The 11847-nt window shown below is 31.7% G+C and overlaps 1 non-coding gene across 1 annotated transcript; it reads right to left on the bottom strand.

Moving 5' to 3' along the window:
* Positions 1 to 6552: 6552 nt before the first annotated feature.
* LOC112781128 (small nucleolar RNA R71) lies at positions 6553 to 6660 on the bottom strand. The gene has a single exon (XR_003191922.1). It is a non-coding gene; the product is annotated as a small nucleolar RNA R71 (small nucleolar RNA).
* Between the last annotated feature and the right edge of the window lie 5187 nt (positions 6661 to 11847).

Genomic DNA, 11847 nt, shown 5'->3' with positions numbered 1-11847 from the left:
CCCTCCCAAACCCAACCCTAATGGCCGAAACCTACCCTCCACCCCACCCCTATATAAACCCCTCAACACTACTCCATTTTCACACATCACAACCACCACTTCTCCCCCTTGGCCGAATACACTTTCTCCCTCCATCTCCTCCATTTTCTTCTTCTTCTACTACCTCCTTTCTTCTTTTGCTCGGGAACGAGCAAACCTTTTAAGTTTGGTGTGGTAAAAGCATTGCTTTTTGTTTTTCCATAACCATTAATGGCACCTAAGGCCAGAGAAACCTCAAGAAAGAAGAAAGGGAAGGCAATTGCTTCCACCTCTGAGTCATGGGAGATGGAGAGATTCATCTCAAAGGTCCATCAAGACCACTTCTATGAAGTTGTGGCCAAGAAAAAGGTGATCCCTGAGGTCCCTTTTAAGCTCAAAAAGAGCAAATATCCGGAGATCTGACAAGAGATTAGAAGAAGAGGATGGGAAGTTCTCTCTAATCCTATTCAACAAGTCGGGATCTTAATGGTTCAAGAGTTCTATGCAAATGCATGGATCACTAGGAACCATGATCAAAGTATGAACCTAAACCCAAAGAATTGGCTTACAATGGTTCGGGGGAAATACTTAGATTTCAGTCCGGAAAATGTAAGGTTCGCGTTCAACTTGCCAATGATGCAAGAAAACGCACATCCCTACACTAAAAGGGTCAACTTTGATCAAAGGTTGGACCAAGTCCTCATGGACATATGTGTGGAAGGAGCTCAATGGAAAGTTGACTCAAGAGGCAAGCCGGTTCAATTGAGAAGACCAGACCTTAAGCCTGTAGCGAGAGGATGGTTGGAGTTCATTCAACGCTCAATTATTCCTACTAGCAACCGGTCTGAAGTTACTATAGACCGGGCCATCATGATCCATAGTATCATGATTGGGGAGGAAGTGGAAGTTCATGAGATTATACCTCAAGAACTCTACAAGGTGGCTGACAAGTCCTCCACTTTGGCAAGGTTAGCCTTTCCTCACCTCATTTGCCACCTCTGCAATTCGGCTGGAATTGATATAGAGGGAGATATCCTCATTGATGAGGACAAGCCCATCACTAAGAAAAGGATGGATCAAACAAGAGATCATGGACCTCAACAAGAGCATGAGGAAATTCCTCACCATGAAATCCCTGAGATGCCTCAAGGGATGCACTTCCCTCCACAAAACTATTAGGAGCAAATCAACACCTCCCTAGGAGAATTAAGCTCCAACATGGGACAACTAAGGATGGAACACCAAGAGTACTCCATCATTCTCCATGAGATTAGAGAAGATCAAAGAGCTATGAGGGAGGAGCAACAAAGGCAAGGAAGAGACATAGAAGAGCTCAAGAACACCATTGGTTCTTCAAGAGGAAGAAGACGCCACCCTCACTAAGGTGGACCCGTTCTTTAATCTCCTTGTTCTTATTTTTCTGTTTTTCGTCTACTATGCTTTATGTTTATTTATGTTTGTGTCTTATTACATGATCATTAGTATTTAAGTGTCTATGTCTTAAATCTATGAATGTCCTATGAATCCATCACCTTTCTTAAATGAAAAATATTTTAATTACAAAAGAACAAGAAGTACATGAGATTCGAATTCATCCTTGAAATTAGTTTAATTATTTTGATGTGGTGACAATACTTTTTGTTTTCTGAATGAATGCTTGAACAGTGCATATGTCTTTTGAATTTGTTGTTCATGAATGTTAAAATTGTTGGCTCTTGAAAGAATGATAAAAAGGAAAAATGTTATTTGATAATCTGAAAATTCATAAAAATGATTCTTGAAGCAAGAAAAAGTAGTGAAGAACAAAGCTTGCAGAAAAAGAAATGGCGAAAAAAAAAGAAAGAAAAAAAAAGAGAAAAAGCAAGCAGAAAAAGCCAATAGCCCTTAAAACAAAAAGGCAATGGTAATAAAAAAGGATCCAAGGCTTTGAGCATCAGTGGATAGGAGGGCCTAAAGGAATAAAATCCTGGCCTAAGCAGCTAAACCAAGTTGTCCCTAACCATGTGCTTGTGGCGTGAAGGTGTCAAGTGAAAACTTGAGACTGAGCGGTTAAAGTCAAGGTCCAAAGCAAAAAAAGAGTGTGCTTAAGAACCCTGGACACCTCTAATTGGGGACTTTAGCAAAGCTGAATCACAATCTGAAAAGGTTCACCCAATTATGTGTCTGTGGCATGTATGTATCCGGTGGTAATACTGAAAAACAGAGTGCTTAGGGCCACGGCCAAGACTCATAAAGTAGCTGTGTTCAAGAATCAACATACTGAACTAGGAGAATCAATAACACTATCTAAATTCTAAGTTCCTATAGATGGCAATCATTCTGAACTTCAAAGGATAAAGTGAGATGCCAAAACTATTCAGAGGCAAAAAGCTACTAGTCCCGCTCATCTGATTGGAGCTAAGTTTCATTGATAGTTTGGAATTTATAGTATATTCTCTTCTTTTTATCCTAATTGATTTTCAGTTGCTTGGGGACAAGCAACAATTTAAGTTTGGTGTTGTGATGAGCGGATAATTTATACGCTTTATGGCATTGTTTTTAAGTAGTTTTTAGTATAATTTAGTTAGTTTTTATTATATTTTTATTAGTTTTTAATTAAAAATCATATTTCTGGAGTTTACTATGAGTTTGTGTGTTTTTCTGTGATTTCAGGTAATTTCTGGCCGAAATTGAGGGACTTGAGCAAAAATCTGATTCAGAGGCTGAAGAAGGACTGCAGATGCTGTTGGATTCTGACCTCCCTGCACTCGAAATAGATTTTCTGGAGCTACAGAAACCCAAATAGCGCACTCTTAATTGCGTTGGAAAGTAGACATTCAGGACTTTCCATCAATATATAATAGTCCATACTTTTTCCGAGATTAGACGATGCAAACTGGCGTTTAACGCCAGCTTTCTGCCCTATTCTGACGTTAAATGCCAGAAACAAGTTACAAACTGGCGTTCAACTCCAAGGAAGACCTCTACACGTGAAAGCTTCAATGCTCATCCCAAGAACACACCAAGTGGGCCCGAAAGTAGATTTCTGCATCATTTACTCATTTCTGTAAACCCTAGTAACTAGTTTAGTATAAATAGGACTTTTTACTATTGTATTTACATCTTTTGATCATGTTTTTATGATTGAACCCTATTTTGGAGGCTGGCCATTCGGCCATGCCTAGACCTTATTCTTATGTATTTTCAACGGTGGAGTTTCTACACACCATATATTAAGGTGTGGAGCTCTGCTGTTCCTCATAAATTAATGCAAAGTACTATTGTTTTTCTATTCAACTCAAGTCTATTTCTTCTCTAAGATATTCATTTGCACACAAGAACATGATGAATATGATGTTTATGTGACGCTCATCACCATTCTCACCTATGAACGCGTGCCTAACAACCACTTCCGTTCTACATGAAAACAAGCTTGAATGCATATCTCCTAGCCTCCTGATTCACGATCAGAGTCTTCATGGTATAGGCTAGAATTATTGGCGGCCATTCTTGAGATCCAGAAAGTCTAAACCTTGTTTGTGGTATTCCGAGTAGGATCTAGGAAGGGATGGCTGTGACGAGCTTCAAACTCGCGAGTGCTGGGCGTAGTGACAGACGCAAAAGGATTACTGAATCCTATTCCAGCAGGATCGAGAATCGACAGATGATTAGCCGTGCGGTGACAGCGCATTTTGGACCATTTTCACTGAGAGGACGGGATGTAACCATTGACAACGGTGATGCCCAACATACAGCTTGCCATGGAAAGGAGTATGAAGGATTGGATGAAAGCAGTGGGAAAGCGGAGATTCAGAAAGAACTAAGCATCTCTATACGCTTATCTGAAATTCTCACCAATGAATTACATAAGTATCTCTATCTTTATTTTATATTTTATTTATATTTTAGTTATTAAAACTCTATAACCATTTGAATCCGCCTGACTGAGATTTGCAAGATGACCATAGCTTGCTTCAAGCCAACAATCTCCGAGGGATCGACCCTTACTCACGTAAGGTTTATTACTTGGACGACCCAGTGCACTTGCTGGTTAGTTGTATGAAGTTGTGACAAGGAACTAAGATTATGAACGTGCGTATTAAGTTTTTGACGCCGTTACCAAGGAATGAACGATCACGATTTCGTGCACCAAGTTTTTGGCGCCGTTGCCGGGATTGTTCGAGTTTGGACAACTGACGGTTCTTCTTGTTGCTCAGATTAGGTAATTTTATTTTATTTTTAAAGCTTTTTAATTTCGAAAAATTTTCAAAAAAAATTTCAAAAAAATAAATTATTCTATGTTCTTCTGAATTTTTAAGAATGAATTCTAGAGTTTCAATGAGATATGTTGAAGCCTGGCTGGCTGTAAAGCCATGTCTAAATTCTTTTGGACTGAGGCTTCCTCTTCACATGCCTAATTTGTATCTAGTGAAGCTTGGCTGGTCATTGGCCATGTCTAGTGTTTTGGACCGGAGCTTTCACTGAAAGCTTGGCTGGCTAGTGAGCCATGTCTAATTCCTGGACCGGAGCTTTAGACTAACATAGCATGATTCCTGGATTTCTCATTAAAAATTTTGAAATCCTTATTTTTTTTTTCCAATTAATTTTCGAAAAATACCAAAAAATTTAATAAAATCATAAAAAAACAATAATTTGATATTTCTTGTTTGAGTCTAGTGTCAAATTGTAAGTTTGGTGTCAATTGCATACTTTTAATTTTTCTTTAAAATTTCGAAAACTCATGCATGCGTTCTTCATGATCTTCAAGTTGTTCTTGATGATCTTCTTTGTTTGATCTTTGCAATTTTATGTTTTGTGTCTTTTCTTGTTTTTCATATGCATTTTCAATTTATTAGTGTTTAAGGTTTGAAAATTTCTAAGTTTGGTGTCTTGTATGTGTTTCTTTTCTTAAAAATTTTCAAAAATAAGTTCTTGATGTTCATCTTGATCTTCAAAGTGTTCTTGGTGTTCATCTTGACATTCAAAGTGTTCTTGCATGCATTGTGTGTTTTGATTCATAATTTTCATGTTTTGAGTCTTTTTGTTGTTTTTCTCTTTCTTCATTCAAAAATAAAAAAAAAATATATCTTTCCCTTTTTATCTCATAAATTTTCGAAAATTTGAGTTGACTTTTCCAAAACTTTTTAAAATTTAGTTGTTTCTTATGAGTCAAATCAAATTTTCAATTTAAAAATTCTATCTTTTTCAAATCTCTTTCAAAAATCAAATCTTTTTCATTTTTTCTTTCATAATTTCAAAATTTTCAAAATTTATTTTCAAAATCTTTTTCTTATTTCTATTTCATATTTTCGAAATTAATGCTAACAATTAATGTGATTGATTCAAAAATTTTAAGTTTGTTACTTGCCTAGTAAGAAAGGTTCAATCTTTAAATTTTAAAATCATATCTTTTTTGTTTCTTGTTAGTCAAGTAATCAACTTTAATTTTCAAAATCAAATCTTTTTGAGTTTCTTTTTCAAATCTTTTTCAAAATAAATTTCAATCACATCTTTTTCAAAATCAATTTCAAAATCTTTTCTAACTTCTTATCTTTTCAAAATTGATTTTCAAATCTTTTTCAATTAATCTTATCTTTTTGTTTGATTCTTATCTTTTTCAAAACTACCTAACTAATTTTCTCTCTCTAATTTTCGAAAATCATTAACCTCTTTTTCAAAAATTTCTTTTCATTAACTAATTATTTTAAATTTTAATTTTAATTTTATTCCTTTTCATATTTTTGAATTATAACTAATATTTAAAATAAAAACAAAAATATTTTTATTTTATTTTATTTAATTTTCGAATTCTCCCCCCTCTCACCTTCTATTTATTTATTTATCTACTAACACCCCTCTTTCACTCAAAAATTCGAACCCACTCTTCTCCTCTGTGTTCGAATTCTTATCTTTTCCTTCTTCTATTCTTCTCTTTTTATACTTACATAAGGAATCTCTATACTGTGACATAGAGGATTCCATATTTTCTTTTGTGTTCTCCTCTTTTTCATATGAGCAGGAACAAGGATAAGAACATTCTTGTTGAAGCTGATCCTGAACCTGAAAGGACTCTGAAGAGGAAGCTAAGGGAAGCTAAAGCATAACTCTCTGGAGAAAATCTGACAGAAATTTTCGAAAAAGAAGGAGACATGGCCGAAAATAATAATAATAATGGTGGAGATGCAAGGAAGATGCTTGGTGACTTTACTGCACCAAATTCCAACTTACATGGAAGAAACATCTCAATCCCTGCCATTGGAGCAAACAATTTTGAGCTAAAGTCTTAATTAGTTTCTCTGATGTAACAGAATTGCAAGTTTCATGGACTTCCATCAGAAGATTCTTTTTCAGTTCTTAACTGAATTCTTGCAGATCTGTGATACTGTTAAGACCAATGGGGTTGATCCCGAGGTCTACAGGCTTATGCTTTTCCCGTTTGCTGTAAGAGACAGAACTAGAATATGGTTGGACTCTCAACCTAAAGATAGTCTAAACTCTTGGGATAAGCTGGTCACGACTTTCTTAGCCAAGTTCTTTCCTCCTCAAAATCTTAGCAAGCTTAGAGTGGATGTTCAAACCTTCAAACAGAAAGAAGGTGAATCCCTCTATGAAGTTTGGGAGAGATACAAGCAACTGACCAAAAAGTGTCCTTCTGACATGCTTTCAGAATGGACCATCCTGGATATATTCTATGATGGTCTGTCTGAATTAGCTAAGATGTCATTAGACCATTCTGCAGGTGGATCCATTCACCTAAAGAAAACGCCTGCAGAAGCTCAGGAACTCATTGACATGGTTGCAAATAACCAGTTCATGTACACTTCTGAAAGGAATCCTGTGAGTAATGGGACGTCTCAGAGGAAGGGAGTTCTTGAAATTGATACTCTGAATGCCATATTGGCTCAGAACAAAATATTGACTCAGCAAGTCAAAATGATTTCTCAGAGTCTGAATGGATTGCAAGCTGCATCCAACAGTACTAAAGAGGCATCTTCTGAAGAAGAAGCTTATGATCCTGAGAACCCTGCAATAGCAGAGGTGAATTACATGGGTAAACCCTATGGAAACACCTATAATCTCTCATGGAGAAATCATCCAAATTTCTCATGGAAGGATCAACAAAAGCCTCAACAAGACTTTAATAATGGTGGAAGAAACAGGTTTAGCAATAGCAAGCCTTTTCCATCATCTTCTCAGCAATAGACAGAGAATTCTGAGCAGAATCCATCTAACTTAGCAAATATAGTCTCTGATCTATCTAAGGCCACTCTAAGTTTCATGAATGAAACAAGGTCCTCCATCAAAAATTTGGAGGCACAAGTGGGCCAGCTGAGTAAAAGAGTCACTGAAACTCCTCCTAGTACTCTCCCAAACAATACAGAAGAGAATCCAAAAAGAGAGTGCAAGGCCATAACCTTACTTGGTGTGGCCGAACCTAGAGAGGAGGAGGATGACGTGAATCCTAGTGAGGAAGACCTCCTGGGACGTTCACTGACCAATAAGGAGTTTCCCTTTGAGGAACCAAAGGAATCTGAGGCTCATCTAGAGACCATAGAGATTCTATTGAACCTCCTTTTACCATTCATGAGCTCTGATGACCATTCATCTTCTGAAGAAAATGAAGACATTGTTCAAGGGCAAGTTGCCCAGTATTTAGGAACAATCATGAAGTTGAATGCCAAGCTATTTGGTAATGAGACTTGGGAGGACGAGCCTCCATTGCTCATTAATGAACTGAATATCTCCAAAATTCATCTAAATATTTTATGAAAAGTCTATAATAATTAATATAAAAATATTATTTGTATGCTAAAATTAGTCATTAAAATAAGTTATTGATGTATTTATATATAAATACATGTGTAATTTAATTTTTTTTAATTTGTAATTATATTTCAACATATATTTTATACTAATAACTAATTTTTTAATAATTAATTTTAGTACAACTCAAATGACGTAGTCTTCTCATACTCATCTAAGAAATTGCGAGTTCCAGAGTTCGAGTCTCTCAATCTTGAAAAAAATAATTAATTTTAGTATATAAGTAACTTTCACCTAAAAATATTTTGAGGTGGATAGACAATAAAAATAAAAATAGTGGGAATGAATATTTTTTATAAATATATACGTAATTACTTTATTTATTTTAACGTATATAAATTTTACTATATATACTTCTAGCTAAAATAAGTTAAAGTAAATGAAAATTTGATGTTAAAATTCTTTTAATAAATCAAATTAAAGTATTTCATTTTTTCCAAGAAAAAACTATTGAACACCTATAAAAAGAATTCACAAATGTCTTAAAAAAATTGTATGCTTTCACATAGTTATACTTGATAAAAAGAAGAAAAAAATTGAATTGAATGGAAAAAAAAAGGTGAATGTGAGTATGTGATTTTTTTTTTATTAATTAGAACACATATGGTATCATATATTGTATTAAAACACTCCCAAAACTTAATATTTATATTATATATGGTAGTGATGGAATGATAGATACATCTACATGCACAGATCAATCCATAGTTTTTATTTTATTTTAGTGTAAATTTAAAACATAAATAAAGATTTGTTAATGATTTTATAGTGGTAACAGTTACTAATTATTTATGCACATAAACATAGCAAGTATGACGAGTAATTATTAATTAAGAATAAATTATTAAAATAATATTAAAAAATTTAAACCGTCGACAAAAATAATTTCAAAAAGTACTAACAACAAATAAGTTTTCGAAAAATTTAAAAGTGTTGCAAAAAGTATTAAATGTTAAATCAAAAATACTATTTGTATATTAAAATTAGCCATCAATATATTGTGTATAAATACATGTGTTATTTAATTTATTTTTAATATATATTTGTATTCAATATGTATTTTATACTAATGATTGACTTTGTTGACTAATTTTGATATACACATGGCATAATTGATATTAAATATATACTCTAAAAGAAAGTCTCTAAAGATTAAATTTTGATACGATTTTTGCCAACAATTATTAAATAAATGAAATCTATTCATCCTTAAAATTTGATAATTTTATGTCAAATATTTTTTTTTTTTGAAATTTTTTATTGTGAATAACCAATTTTTTTAAAAAAATAAAAAAATTTAGAGATAAAATTTTTCTCGAATTTTTTGTGTGCCTTCTAAATATTTATTCAAATATTGACAAAAAAATGAGATCAAATGGATAAGTCATATGTTAAATACAAAAGTTTTTGTTGCTTATTAAAAATATAATCTTTTTTGAGTATTTTTATCGCATTTTTAAATTATTCAAGAATTGTTTTGTGGATAACATTTTTTAAGGACCTTTTTGTTAATATCTAAATATTTCGGATACCAAATCAATAATTAGCTCTATTAATTAATTAATTAATTAAAAATATAACATATTGAAAGGTTCTTAGAGAAAAAGGAAGGGAATGAATGTAATCTATATTGAATGGTATAATGACATTTGTGTTACATCCATAGTTGAGAACTATATATATATAGATGAGTGATAGCACTCGGCTAATCAAGAAAGCCAAAAAAACAGAACCTGAAAGGACATTTCTTAATTTGTTATAACTACTAACGGTCACTAAAAGTATTAACTCCTAATTAACTAACTATCCTTTATACTCTCCCTAAAACTCAAGATAGGTTTTAGAATCACTCTGAGCTTGTATCTAAACTTATTGAATGAAAAAGCTGATAGAAGTTTAGTTAAAATATCAGTTATCTAATCACTGTTTGGGATGTATATTACATATATAATTGTGGCTTGTTAATTTTGTCTCGAACAATTTAAATGTCTAACTGAAAATTCTTAATTTTATCATAACACTGAATTAGCTATGAGCATCACTATACTCATGTTATCACACAGAATCATAAGTGTTGTTTGGAAGTTGATGTTTAACTCCTAAACAAGATATTTTCGCCAAACTAATTTTGCGTTACACATAGCTTGACTCTTAAATTTTATTTCTATAAAAAATAGTAGTTTGTTTGCCAAATAATCAAAGCAATTTCGTTAGAAAACCAACATAAGATGTAGTCATCTGCAATCAATTAACAATTATTTTTCTTAATTTTTTTAGAAAAAATATAAATTTAAATTATTATAAAAAATTCAAAATCTAAAAAAATCTAAATGTAAATTATTTAATATCCAAAAGTAATTATTTAATATCATGATATATACTATTTATTATAATAATTAGTTCAACAAGGTTGTGTTTGTTTTGTTGAGACATGAACATTAATTATTAGAGATGATAATACACGTCTATTATTTATTTGTTGAGACAGGATTTAAATAAATACGATAATACACACAGATACACATCAAATATATGTATTTACTGTTCCTCCTTAAAATTAAAATACAGAGACACAATGCATAAGACACAATATAAAACATAAAATAAAATTGATATTTAATTTATACATATATATTTTGTACATTATTATCAAATACTTTATAAAATTTGTGTATGTTTATGTCTATAAATTTTTGTATATTTATATACTTATCTATATATCTCAAAGACATTAGCCAAAAGCAATCCAACAAAACTTAAAGTGTTTGGTGGTGTCTTATAAATTATAATTCGATCAAAGTGATGATTGGAGAACTACTCTTTATACAGTCCCGATGGAATTGGACGCAAACACGGGTAGATACATTTTGTTAAATTCATCGAAGCCAGAACCTAAAAGCAAGTAAATCAAAGCCAAAATAGGTTTCCTTCAATTTATTGGCATAATAATAATATCATTATTACCGTGTTTACTTGCATTAATTATTGGTTGTTTGTTTCCTTGGCCGTGGGATCGCACCAAAAGAGAAGCTTCCGTAGTGTATGCAGATTCATCATCCAAATTCATCAGCAAGCAGTGCGATTCGACAACAATAGAGGAAAATATGCATTATATATGACTTGCAAAATTCTCACTTTCTTTTTTATCTTTACAATTTGAAACGCTCTTAAAATTATCAATAAAACTATACATTTAAACAAAATATTTGATCAAGTCTAACTAAGTGTATGTTTAGATTGTGGTTGGTCAAACTGGAGTTTGAATAAAAGTAATTTTATAAATTTAATTTTGGGTAGAAGTAAGTTTGTGTCAACATGATTTATGTTTGGCAACTCTATACTAAAATTGATTTTGATAAAATAAATATTGTTTGAATAATATTAGTTAAAATCATTTTTAGATAGATAATTACTAAAAAGGATATGACATTAAATTATAATGTTATTTTTTTATATATATTTAATTTTTTTTTAATTTTTTCTTATATGTTTTTATATAGTATATTTTTAGTATTTTTAGTACTCTTTTTTAGTACGCTATAATTTTTTACTATTATTATTATTTATGGTTAATTTTTTTGTTTAATTTATTTTTCCTAATGGGATCAATAAATTATATTATAAAAAGATAATAATAAATATAATACAAAAAAATTATCATTATAAAAATATATAATGTCAAACAAAAAATTAGTAAAAAATATAAATAATAAATAATAAAAAAAAGAGCTCATGTAAAGAAAAATAATAAGAATTCTATAAATAATACAATAATATGTATAAAGGATAAAGTTGGTAAAAGAAAAATAAAAGTTAAATGTCAATTAGTGCAACGCAGAAGTTAAAAATTTTTGCTTCTTGTAAACGTGGTTTTGTAACCAAAATCCCTTCTGCGTTAATAGATAGAAAAATTAGCTAAACCAAAAATGGAAGCGTTCAAGAAGCTGTAACGTGCTTTTCTTCTTTTAACGTAGTTGCCAAACACATCTTAAGTTGTTATAACAACTTTTTAATTTATACCACTTT

Source organism: Arachis hypogaea, chromosome 19 (genome assembly GCF_003086295.3).
Source record: "Arachis hypogaea cultivar Tifrunner chromosome 19, arahy.Tifrunner.gnm2.J5K5, whole genome shotgun sequence".
Lineage (NCBI taxonomy): Eukaryota > Viridiplantae > Streptophyta > Magnoliopsida > Fabales > Fabaceae > Arachis > Arachis hypogaea.
Note: the sequence above shows the minus strand (reverse complement) of the source record. Positions and strands in the feature narration are given on the sequence as shown.